General features: G+C 44.7%; 1 long non-coding RNA gene across 1 annotated transcript; it reads right to left on the bottom strand.

Moving 5' to 3' along the window:
• Positions 1-391: 391 nt before the first annotated feature.
• Gm31693 lies at positions 392-10,037 on the bottom strand. The gene is made up of 4 exons (XR_389617.3): positions 10,004-10,037; positions 9,517-9,554; positions 2,965-3,122; positions 392-1,070 (listed from the first exon to the last, which is right to left on the bottom strand). It is a non-coding gene; the product is annotated as a predicted gene, 31693 (long non-coding RNA).
• Positions 10,038-11,817: the final 1,780 nt, after the last annotated feature.

Raw genomic sequence — 11,817 nt, 5'->3', positions numbered from 1 at the left:
TGTTCCCCATATGCTCACTGGAACATGTTCAAACTCCCGGTGGCTGGCTCTTTAATGGAAAATGAGTCCTTCCCCACCCACACTCCTTCCAGAAGCCATCAATTGTGGAGAGTGACATGTCAGCATCCTTTTCATTTTTAATCATTCTTTTTGAGGACTTTCTATCTAAGCTATTGAAAGACCCACAACGTGAGGACTCCCCCACGTTCTGACTCAGGAGAGGCGACACCCCAAAACCACCAACGAGAAACGGACTTGCTGCAAATTGCAAGAGGATTTTTATTCAAGAGTGCTCTCGGGCCCACGGTCATACGCCATGCAGGGGTAGAGGACTGTGGCACCCCGAGTAGCTGAGTAAGGGGGTATTTAAAGGAAGAAACCACAACTCAAGGAGGTGGGAAGGGCGTTGTTGGAAAATACCAAAAATACCAGTTAAGAGTCACAAGGAAGTACAAAGTCACAAGTGTCAGGATATCTCTCAAGACAGTTTCTAAGAGCCCCTAACAATCTAAGAGCCCCTAGCAATAGCACCTTTGCATAGTGGGTTCCAGCAATGGTCAGGGTGGATCAGGGTGACTTTCTTTGAATTAACACTCTTTGAACCCAGGAAGCGGGTGGGTGGAGGAATGTCGCTCTCTGTTTTATGATTAGCATACCTTGGAGCACTGAGTTTACTACTCTTTCATTCCCCCCTTCTTCTTGTTAGTAGTTCTAATCTTAGAACTAGACACTATCTTTTCCCTGACATACTTGATCCTTTAGGGCATAGTACTGTTGTCTCAAAACTAAAAGCTGCACTGCACTAATTTTTGTTCTAATAAAGGTGACTTGCCTATTTAACACACATGGACCTATAATTAAAAGCAGAAGCAAAGTCAAATGGGGTCCCATAAAGGTAGAAAGTAGGCTGGTTAAGAGTACAAGATAAGGGCCTTTCCACCGGAGTCTCAAGGTTTTCTGCGTGGAGACGTCTAATGTAGCAGGTCTTCTTCTCTTGAGTAGGCCTTCTGGAGCTGCTTTTTTGCTCGCTGTCTCACTCACTGGAGCACCTTGAGCCTAGAGAACAAAGGCTGGGAAAGCAGCATGTCAGCACTATGTACAGAGGCTATTTTTACCAGTGGAGGGGGCCCCCTGTAGAGTAATTTATAGGGGGGTCAGTCTAAACTGTCCAGGGGTGTTTCTATCCCTGAAGAGCACAAAGGGTAGGAGAGCTATCCAATTATTAGCACCAGTCTCCGCTGTCAATTTGGTAAGGGTCTCTTAATGGTTCTATTTATTCTCTCTACCTGTCCTGAGCTTTGGGGCCTGCATGCACAATGTAACTTCTAACTGATCTCTAATATCTTGGCCAGTCCCTGATTTACCTGGGCAACAAAGGCAGGTCCATTACCTTGGGAAGATTTCTTTTAGAAATTCTACCTCATCATAGCACAGGCCTTGCAGCTTTTGACTATTTCTTCTGCCAAGTCAGAGAGTCCTGTAACATAGTAGTCAAAGGACCTAACCACACCTTTGAATTTCTTGGCCCCCAGGTGGGTCAAATAATGTCCATAACTTGATAGTGCTCAGCGGTGTATCTAAAGCTGGTCTCTCTGATGTCATAATAATCTTTAGGCTCCTTGACTGCCAAGATCATTGCTCCTTGGGCCACCTGTTTGGCGGTTAGATCTGCCACCTGATTTTTTTAGCCACAGCATCTTAGGTCTTTTTCTGCAGATGTGAACAGCCCTCTTTGTATATTGCCCCGTCAAAGTCACAAGTTCAGCTTTCTGGGCCGACATCCCTTCAGGGAGGCTGCTGTTCTAGATCACTTGCTTTCTGTTCACCACCGTACTGCTGTCCTCGCCTTCTGTTTACCTTCAACCGCGAGGCTACTGCCCTCAGGCCAAGGCTGATCTGATCCTTCAGATCATTTCTTCTGCCAGAATGTCAGCGCAGTGATGAGTAGGTGCAGTCTCACGCAGTGGGACAGCAGGTGGAATGAAGCGAAGGTCACTCGTTCAGTCAACAAAAAGTTCTGATGTGTCACAGGAGCGTTGGTCATCATCCATCAGGCAAGAAAACCACCAGCTGGCAGCAGGGTGTAACTTCTTAGATAGGTAAGCCACTGGCCTTTTTCAAAGTCCCAAAGTCTGAGAAAGGACTCCTCTGGTGACCCCTGCTCTCTCTTCCACATAAAGAGTGAAAGGCTTGGTTAGGTCAGGCATAGGCTGGCCATCAGTAGGGCCTTTTTAATCTCTTTAAAGGCTTTCTGGTGATCTGGGGTCCACACAAACACCTCCTCTTCCTTGGTTAGGGGGTACAACTGGGCAGCTAAGGTCGCCAATCCAGGTATCTAGAGTCTGTAGAAGCCAGCAGTACCCACGAATTCTCTTACTTGCCTTGGTGTAGTTGGGGTGGGGATCTGAGTTACAGTCTTTTTCTGGCTTCTTTTAGCCACTGCTTTCCACCTTGATGGGTGTATCCCAAATAAGTAACTTTAGTCTGACACAGCTGAGCCTCTTTAGCTGAGGCTCGGTCTTCAGTTGCCCAGGTTTCCTGTCTATATCCTGTCTTTTGTTTTTCTCCTACCACTGTGGCAAATTTCTTGTCTACGATCCCTCCTGTTTTCTCTTTTTTTTTTTTGCCTCCCACCTCTCTCTCTCTCACACACACACTTTCTCTACCTCTCACTAGATCACATAACTGTCTCCCTCTTGTAACACACCTTCCAATCTCTGAAGTTTCTTTCTAATATCGGGAGCTGACTGCCTTATGAAAGACCATGGCCACTGAGGCCTTCTGGGCTTCCTAGGTAAGATCAAAGGGAGTGAACCGCCTGAAGGCTTTTATAAGCCTTTCAAGGAACATTGAGGGAGGTTCGATCCGCCCCAGCATTACCTCTTATCTTAGCCAAATTAGTGGGCCCGTCTTGAGGCACCTTGGAGACCAGAGCCTGGTGATTGATTTTCAAGCTCGCCCTACCTTTAGCCATGTTGCAGTCCCAACTGGGGCGAGTCAAAGGGAATCTCATGTCAATCTTATTTTGTAGCTGTGTAGACTGCCGTTGGCTTCCGGGCTATTTTTCTAGCCTCTAACAGAATTCTCTCTCGCTCTTCGGTTGTTAAGAGCATCTGCAACCGCTGTTGACAATCATCCCAAGTAGGCTGATGAGAGAACATAAGGGACTCCACCAACCCTGTGAGGCTTGGGGATCCTGAGAAAGGGGGTGGTTAATTTTCCAGTTATAAATACCAGCAGAGGAAAATGACCAGTACTGAAGGGTTTAAAGTTTGGGCGGATCCACCAGAGTCCACCCAGACTCTGTGCTCTGTGGCTCCATGTACCCACAGCGGTCCTCCTCCTGCCACCCTGAGGGGTTCAGGGTTCCCCATCGGTGGGGGCTGAGGCTGTGGATAAGGGGAAGGTTGTGGACTAGGCCACTCAGGAGGCTTTACAGATTTTGGAGGAGCCGATTTAGCTGGAGCCACCAGCTAAAGAAAAATGAACTCCAAAAACATTACTTGCTACAAAGTTTGGCTGTCCGTTCCTGCACACAAACACAAGAAGGTGTAGCCGCCAATATATCTATTATAAATCGGGTTTCTAGGATAAGAATTACATAGAAAATTACCCAATTCAGGCGTATCTTTAGAGACCTGTTCCCATGGGTTGGCTCATGCCACATGTTCTAATTACTCTAACCCAGAGTTACCAGTTTTAAGACAACTTTTTGTTACCAATGTTACAAATTTTTAATCATAACCAATAACTTATGAGCCACTAATCTATAACCAAGACATATAAAACATATTTATACTTTTGAAACTATTTAGAAACAAAAATGAAATGGCCGTATACATTTGTCCATTTAAACCAAACAAAATTCTTAATTTTTCTAGCTGTAATTTCAAGAGAGGAGCACCTTGTTACCTGATGAATCCAATAATCACAAGCACAGAGATTTTTGTAGAACTTGAGAAGCTTCTGGTCCCTATAATCAGCTCCTAGCAGGGCTTCTCCAGCCACACTAGATTCCTAACTACAGGTACAGGGCTCCAAAGACCAATTGATACTGTTTATTTTATTTTATTTTACCAAATTATCCCCAGATAGTCGGAGAGTACTGCTTTTCTCAAAACCCATTCTCTCACATCTCAGGTGTAAACTATCTCTAGTCAGGGTATAAAGCACCTATGAGAATTACCTTTGTTTCTCTAGATTTTCACATAGCTCTAAACACATACACAAAAACACATAAAACAGAAACCAACAGATCCAGACACATTCGACCCTTTCTTGTCCTCCACAAGCAGGCAAAAGAATTTGACGATTTTGGAGGGGGAAGCTTCCACTTCAACAGAACTCTGTCCCTCTGACCGATCCGGAGACGGCCAGGCATCCCTGGCTCTCCTTACCTCCCAGGGCGTCCCCCAGGGCCACAGCCTGTGGTCCTCCTAGCACGTCTGCCGACCACAGTCCTCCGCTCCTTGTGGCCCAAAAGGACAGCTGCAAATACCGACTGCGAGCGCATTTCAGAAAACCCCATCACCCCATCGTCTACAAACACCGTTGTCCACTTCTACCTAGACGACCAAAACCAGAGAAGCACACTTGTTCCTCACTCTGCCAGGTGTAAAACCAAGGCACGAGGTGGGACTCGAACCCACTATCTCGTAACCCTGAAACCAAGACACATATTCAATAAACTCAGATGGATCCAAACTCAGACTTCACCATGCTTCAGAAACATAGGACAAGACACAAACAACCCAACACAACAAGCACATGTTCCAATGTTCGTTTCAGAAAACAGACACTCAAAACAGAGAAACCGGCCGGCACATACACAAGAGGGGATCCCCATACCTCCAAGTCGGTTCTCGGGTGTGAGGGGTGGTCGTGTTTCCTGGCCAATGCACCAAATGAAAGACCCACAACATGAGGACTCCCCCACGTTCTGACTCAGGAGAGGCGACACCCCAAAACCACCAACGAGAAACGGACTTGCTGCAAATTGCAAGAGGATTTTTATTCAAGAGTGCTCTCGGGCCCACGGTCATACGCCATGCAGGGGTAGAGGACTGTGGCACCCCGAGTAGCTGAGTAAGGGGGTATTTAAAGGAAGAAACCACAACTCAAGGAGGTGGGAAGGGCGTTGTTGGAAAATACCAAAAATACCAGTTAAGAGTCACAAGGAAGTACAAAGTCACAAGTGTCAGGATATCTCTCAAGACAGTTTCTAAGAGCCCCTAACAATCTAAGAGCCCCTAGCAATAGCACCTTTGCATAGTGGGTTCCAGCAATGGTCAGGGTGGATCAGGGTGACTTTCTTTGAATTAACACTCTTTGAACCCAGGAAGCGGGTGGGTGGAGGAATGTCGCTCTCTGTTTTATGATTAGCATACCTTGGAGCACTGAGTTTACGACTCTTTCACTATCACTTTTTTTAGGTGGTGAAGTGGGGTAAAGGGAGGGGCTGAACAGAAGCCTTTTATGTCTCTCTTTCACAACTGTGAGTCTGCGTTCATCAACAACTCAGCAAAAGTAGCTTCCTTGCCCTTTACAGTCAGCTGGACCATGGACCATGAAGTTCAACATAGTGTCTGGTGACAGCAGGAACCGCAGACATCTACATGATCTTCTGTGTCACCAGGTGCCACAGACCTCAGCATGGTGCCTGGTGGTAGTACAGGTCACGATGTCAACATGGCCCTATGCCACAGCACATACCACAGACACCATCATAGCTCTCAGCAGCAGTACAGGCTACAGACACCAACATGGCCTTAGGTAGCCACACAGACCGTGGACAACCGCATGGTCTGGAATTTTCCAATACTTTGAGATAGAAATGATAGCATATTTTCAACCATCAGTTATTCATGCATCCTATACGGCAGCTGAGTCTAGGTTTTTTTTGTCCTTTGAGGATCTGATTCTAGAGAAATTCCCATGCCCCAACAAACACTCATATTCAGAAAGTCACAAGAAAGCATCCTGATGGCTGGAGAAGCCTCCAAAAATGTAGTTGATCATTGCCTACAAGCCTTTAATGCCACGGGATTGCCTAAACTTATTAAGACAGATATTGGGCCATCCTATTCTAGCAAAAATTTTACTTCATTTTGTAAAGAATTTGGCATCAAACATAAAACTGGAATTCCTTATAACCCCATGGGACAAGGAATAGTTGAACGTGCTCATCACTCTTTAAAAAAATGGCTTTTAAAAACAAAACAAGGGCAGTTATATCCCCCAAGGTCACCAAAGGCACATCTTGCTTTTGCTTTATTTGTTCTAAATTTTTTGCAAACTGATGTTAAAGGTCAGTCTGCAGTTGATTGCCACTGGCATTCAGTTACTTCTAGTTCTTATGCCATGGTAAAGTGGCGGGACCCAGTAATTAATGAATGGAAGGGTCCAGACCCAGTCCTAATCTGGGGAAGGGGCTCGGTCTGTGTTTTTTCACAAAAAGAAGACAGAGCACAATGGCTGCCTGAGAGATTAGTTCATCAACTGGACACAGATCCTAAATCATCTAGTAAGTATGACTCTAACCTTGATTATGGCTAAAAATCCTCTTTAGCTGAAAAGTTAAATTGGAGCACAGCCTCCACTCCCAGAGAAGCTGTAGCCTTTCTGCAATTCTCAAAGTCACCTCCCCAACACCGGAGCTCTAAGTCTAAGCCTGGTCATTGCTAATTTGCAATTGAATGAAGTACCTGGACTTCCCCAAAAGAAGCTTTTGTATTGTGCCTTTCACTGTCTCAACTTTGTTTTTCAAGCAGGTCAGTCAACACCCTTCAGCCTGACTGCAGCAGGTGTTCAGCCTCACCTCCAACAGTGAAGGTGGCAGTGCAGGTGCTTCTTCATGAAGAAGCATTCTCAGTACATATTGTGGCGTTGGTCTGATTTGGGAATAAGGTGTGCTACGAGGGCCGGTTAGTCAATGATGGGCAACCAGATCTCAGAACCATACCAATCTAAAACAGAGGTACATGACAAAAGGCCATGGCTGTTGATAATACACCACAGAACCATGTTTGTGTGAAATATAACACAAACTAGCTGCACGTAGCCTCCGAGACGGAATTGAATGGTTTGGGAAGATCTAAGATTTCCTAAGACAGGCATGGCCTCCAACCACCATAATTCCTAGGCAGGACTATGGAGCATAAATAAATTTTGTTCCTCAGTCCAGCTTTTTTTTTTTAATATTAATAACAGGGAGGAGATGTAACCTCCCACAAGCCTGAAGCTGGCTGAGCCAGACCTTGACTTTGCTGCCACTAAGGAGATTACCTAGAGTGGAGCCTTCCTCCCTAGATTACTCTATTGTTCAGCCACTGTTGTTGTTCCTCTTCAAGATACTGCTACCTGCTGAGAGGCCCTGGAGCTATTCTGGAGACTATGGCCCTGTCCTGCACATCATCACCTGCAGCTGTTTCCAGGCTCCAAGGATGAATTGTCGGGAATGGGCCTCCCCTCTTCTTTATAAAGCGTGTCCGCCATTAAACATTCGAACCTTGAACAGACTAGCATGTCTTGGTTCCATTATTTCTCAACCCGCCTAGGTTCTCTCTTTTCTTTCAGCTCCAGGTTGCCTCCCAGGCTCGAACCCGGACATGTGAGCCACTGATTGGCTCACAACAGATGGCTTGGACCACATAGCCATCTTTTCCCCAAAGAAGCAAGGGTTCCATTCCTCTGCATAAATATCCCCAACTGAATTGCTTAGAATGATCAGTTCTATAGTCATAGTAAAGGAAATAGGATAATGAGCTGGCAGAAAGAGGAAATGTTTCCCAAAATATCACTGTGGAAAACAACCAAAAATATGTAAAAATATATGAAATATATGAATAGCATTGCTGGCTTTCTCAGTTGCAGGAGACTTTAACTATCAATAAAAGTAGAGCCATTGTGTTAACACCAGCTTATAAGATGTGGAGTCAAACCTTGTATATTCTTCAACCACTCAAAAACTCCCTTGCTGGCTAAAGAGAAATTCTACTTTATCTTTTTTAGAATGCCTGTTAACTCTCATTTGTCCAAATGTTGTAAAATTGACCCTATCCAAAAAAGAGCAAATCCCCGATATCTACAGTTCTTTGTAAAGAAAAATAAAAATTAAAATAAAAAAAAATACAAGCATGTTTGTGTATGTGTGTATATGTATGTGTGGGTAGGAGGGTGGTTCACTGTGTGATTATATATTTAGAAACTGGAAGTCGACCTTGAGTACTTGTTCCTCAGGAGACAGCCACCTTATAATTAATTAATTTTAATTTTCAGTGTGTGTGTGTGTGTTTGTGTGTGTGCATCTATGAATGTATGTGAGGAAGCTTCACTACTCTTGTAAAGCCTGGGTGTTAGTCCTTATTGTCCAGTTTCTTTGAGACAGGGTTCCTTGTTCAATGCTGTCTGTACCAGGGTTGTTGCATTGAAAGTTTCCAGAGATTTTTCTGGTTTCTACAGTCCATCTCACCTTAGGACTGCTGGGATTACAGCTGAGTCCAACTGTGTCTAGCTTTCCATGGGTTCTTATTTTGAACAGAACTTTACCTACTTTGCCATCTTCCCAGCCTGCACCTGATTCTCTGAAACAGTCTCTCTTTGGCTTGGAGCTCACTAAGTGACTGAGTTAGCAGGCCAGATAGCCCCAGGAACTGACATGTCTCCTCTTCCCAGGGCTAGAATTACAAATGTACATCATTATCTCAGGATCTTTTTACATGGATCTGGAGAATTAAACCCAAGTCTCCATGGTTGCATAGAAAGCACTTTAAAATGTGACCTAACTCCCCAGTCCCGTAGAAGTTCTTTCTTGCTGTCTTTAACTACAATGTGATGTCATAAAGAGGGTCCTGTCCTGTCTCACAGACAGACCTGCTGCTTCTGACCCTTTGAAATTCCCTCATCTTGGTCTCCAACTCTACAGTTTACACATGAATACCACTCATCAATACATCAGCTGGGAGGGAGTGATTTCCAATGTAAGTCCAGCACTATGGTGAGGATGGCTATTTTGGGAGTTTACTTCACCAGTCTAATGCAATTGTTGTGCCACAGTCTCCTGCACCTGGAGAGCGTCCTTCTGGGATTCTTGGATTCATACTTGCTCACAGCATCCAGTGCTCAGTGTTTCCTATGACTTTGAATCCGCCTTAGTGGCTAGATAATCTTCTCTGAGGAGGTCCCTGGGCTCCTGAGTTTAACAAGCAAGTTTCTCTTCTCACACGCTGCAGTGAAGGGCTGCTTTTCCATGACTCTGGGGGATACCTTTTAAATACTCCTTTCCTGGGTTTAAGACACGTCTTTTATACTTGATTTTTACAGCATTACCAAGTTTCTCTTCCAGGAACAACAATGGGCTCTTTCCCAAGGAGGCTTTATGTTTTTTCCAGATGGTAAAAGGTTGGCCTAATTGATCTAAAATCCCTCCTGCTTGGGTATTATGTTAACACAAATAAAAAACATAAAACATAAAAACATAAAACATAAAAAAAGGTTCACTGAGATAGAAAGACTTACCCATCAATATGTGTGGCACCATTTCCTCGACTGAGGCCCTGGAAAGATAAAAATGAGAAAAACAAGCAGAGCACCAATATCTATAGCTCTTTGCTTCCTGACTGCAAGTGCCACTTGACCAGCCACTTCAAGTTCCTGCCACTGTGCCTTCCCCACCACTATAGCCTCTGCCATGAAACTGTGAACCCAAATCAACCCTTCCTTCTGGAAGTTGTTTTTGTTGGGTGATTTTCATCACATCAACAGGAAAAGCAAGCAAGACATATTCCCATCTCATTAATTCCTTAATGATGCCTCTGAATTTCTCATGAACTGTTTTAATCTCCTGCCTAGTCTTGCCTCTTAATGATGCATGTAGGATCATGTAATGTTGACACAACTGATTAGTGACTTCTTCTCTTTAAACACAATTCCAGGGACTGCCAAGCATCTATCTAGCCTCATTTCTCATTTTTATTTTCATATTTTTTGTTAAATCCACACTCACGGTCTTGCTCTTATGTGGGCTCCAGGTTCTTTCTAACTTTGGGCCTGTTAATCTCCAGTTCCACTTTTGTGTTCTGGACCTGACCTCACAATGATCTCTACCAAACACATACCATTCTATGTATACTAACTTGAATATCACATTGTTGGGATTACCAGCCAGGCTTCAGTGTCCCCTCTGAATATCTTTGTCCTGATTTGATTTTCTCTTGCTGTGCTAAAACAGTCTGACCAAAAGAAAGTTAGAAAAGAGTTTAATTTGTCTTACAACTCTCAGGTCACAATCTGTCACTGAGAAAAGTCAGGGGAGGAACTCTAGGCAAGAACCTGAAAGAAGCAGAGACCATGGAAGATTTCTGCTTACTGGCTGTGCCTTGCTCAGCTTGCCCACCTGCCCAGGGGTGGTACCATGGACAGGGCCCTCCTGCCTCAATTAGAAAACAAGAAGCTCTATAGAAATGCCTACAGGATAATCTGATGGAAGAAATTCTTCAAAGTTTCCCTCCCCCCCCCCCCCCCCCAGATAGGTGATTCAAGGTTTGTGTCAAGTTGACAACTGAAGCTAACTATGACAGTCAGGCATTTCACACTGAGTGCAACTGCTCCTCAAATTGTCTTCCTGTCAAGACACTCATGGCAACCATCTGTCTCTGCTACCCAATTTCATGTTCAAGAGCTCAGAACAATACCTGCTACACCAGATTCATATTGATTTAAATAGCAAATATTAATTTGTCTTAGAATGCAGCAGGGAGAGAAAGCATTCAGAGGTGTGGCTTTGTTGTTATTTTAATCCTTGCAATTTATTTATTTGTTTGTTTTGAGACAAGATCCCAGACTGGCCTCAAACTTCCTATGCAGCTGAGGATAACCTAGATCTTCTAATCCATGTTTTTGCTTCTTGAGTGCTGGGATTACAGGTGTGTGTCATCTCAGTCACCTTATGTGACGCTTCAGAGGGAACCCAGCGCTTCTTTTTATAATAGGCAGATACCCTACTGACTGGCATTTATCCTCAGCCCAACCTAGCTTGCTTGCTTGCTCTCTCTCTCTCTCTCTCTCTCTCTCTCTCTTTCTTTCTCTCTCTCTTTCTTTCCTCCCTCCTTCCCTCTCTCCCTTCCTCCCTTCCTTTCTTCCTACCTACCTTCCTTCCTTCCTTCCTTTCTTCCTTCCTTCCTTCCTTCCTTCCTTCCTTCCTTCCTTCCTTCCTTCCCTCCTTCCTTCCTTCCTTCCTTCCTTCCTTCCTTCCTTCCTTCCTTCCTTCCTTCCTTGTAGTCTCTCCTCCCCCAGCCTGAAACCTGCTTGCTCAGAGGTGGAGCTTCCTGCTCATTCGTTCTGCCACGCCCACTGCTGGACCTTGCCGTTTTTTGCTGTTTGGAGCCACACACGTGCTCACCCTGCTACTGGACCCTGAAATTATTTGGCGGGAATCGGGTCCCCTCCCCCTCCCTTCATAACTGCATGCGGAACAGTAAAATTGAGCTTTGATCAGAATGCCTGTCTTAGCTGCATTTCTTTATCTCGCCGCCTAGCCCCTCTTCTCTTCCAGGTTTCCAAAATGCCTTTCCAGGCTAGAACCCATGTTGTGATATGCTGGCCAGACACAACACTTCCTTCCTTCCATCCTTTCTCTCTCTCCCTCTCTTTATTTATATCTTTGTTATTTGTTTTCAAGTTACAAATATATGGGTGGTTTGCTTGTGTGTGTGTGTGTCTGTCTGTGTACCATATGCACACCTGCTGTGGGTAGGGGTCAGAAGAGGCAGTTGGGTTTCCCAAAGCTGGAGTTATAGACAGTCATGAACTGGTATGTGG

The sequence above is a fragment of the Mus musculus genome, chromosome 3 (assembly GCF_000001635.26).
Source record: "Mus musculus strain C57BL/6J chromosome 3, GRCm38.p6 C57BL/6J".
NCBI lineage: Eukaryota > Metazoa > Chordata > Mammalia > Rodentia > Muridae > Mus > Mus musculus.
This window is presented reverse-complemented; position numbering and strand designations above follow the sequence as displayed.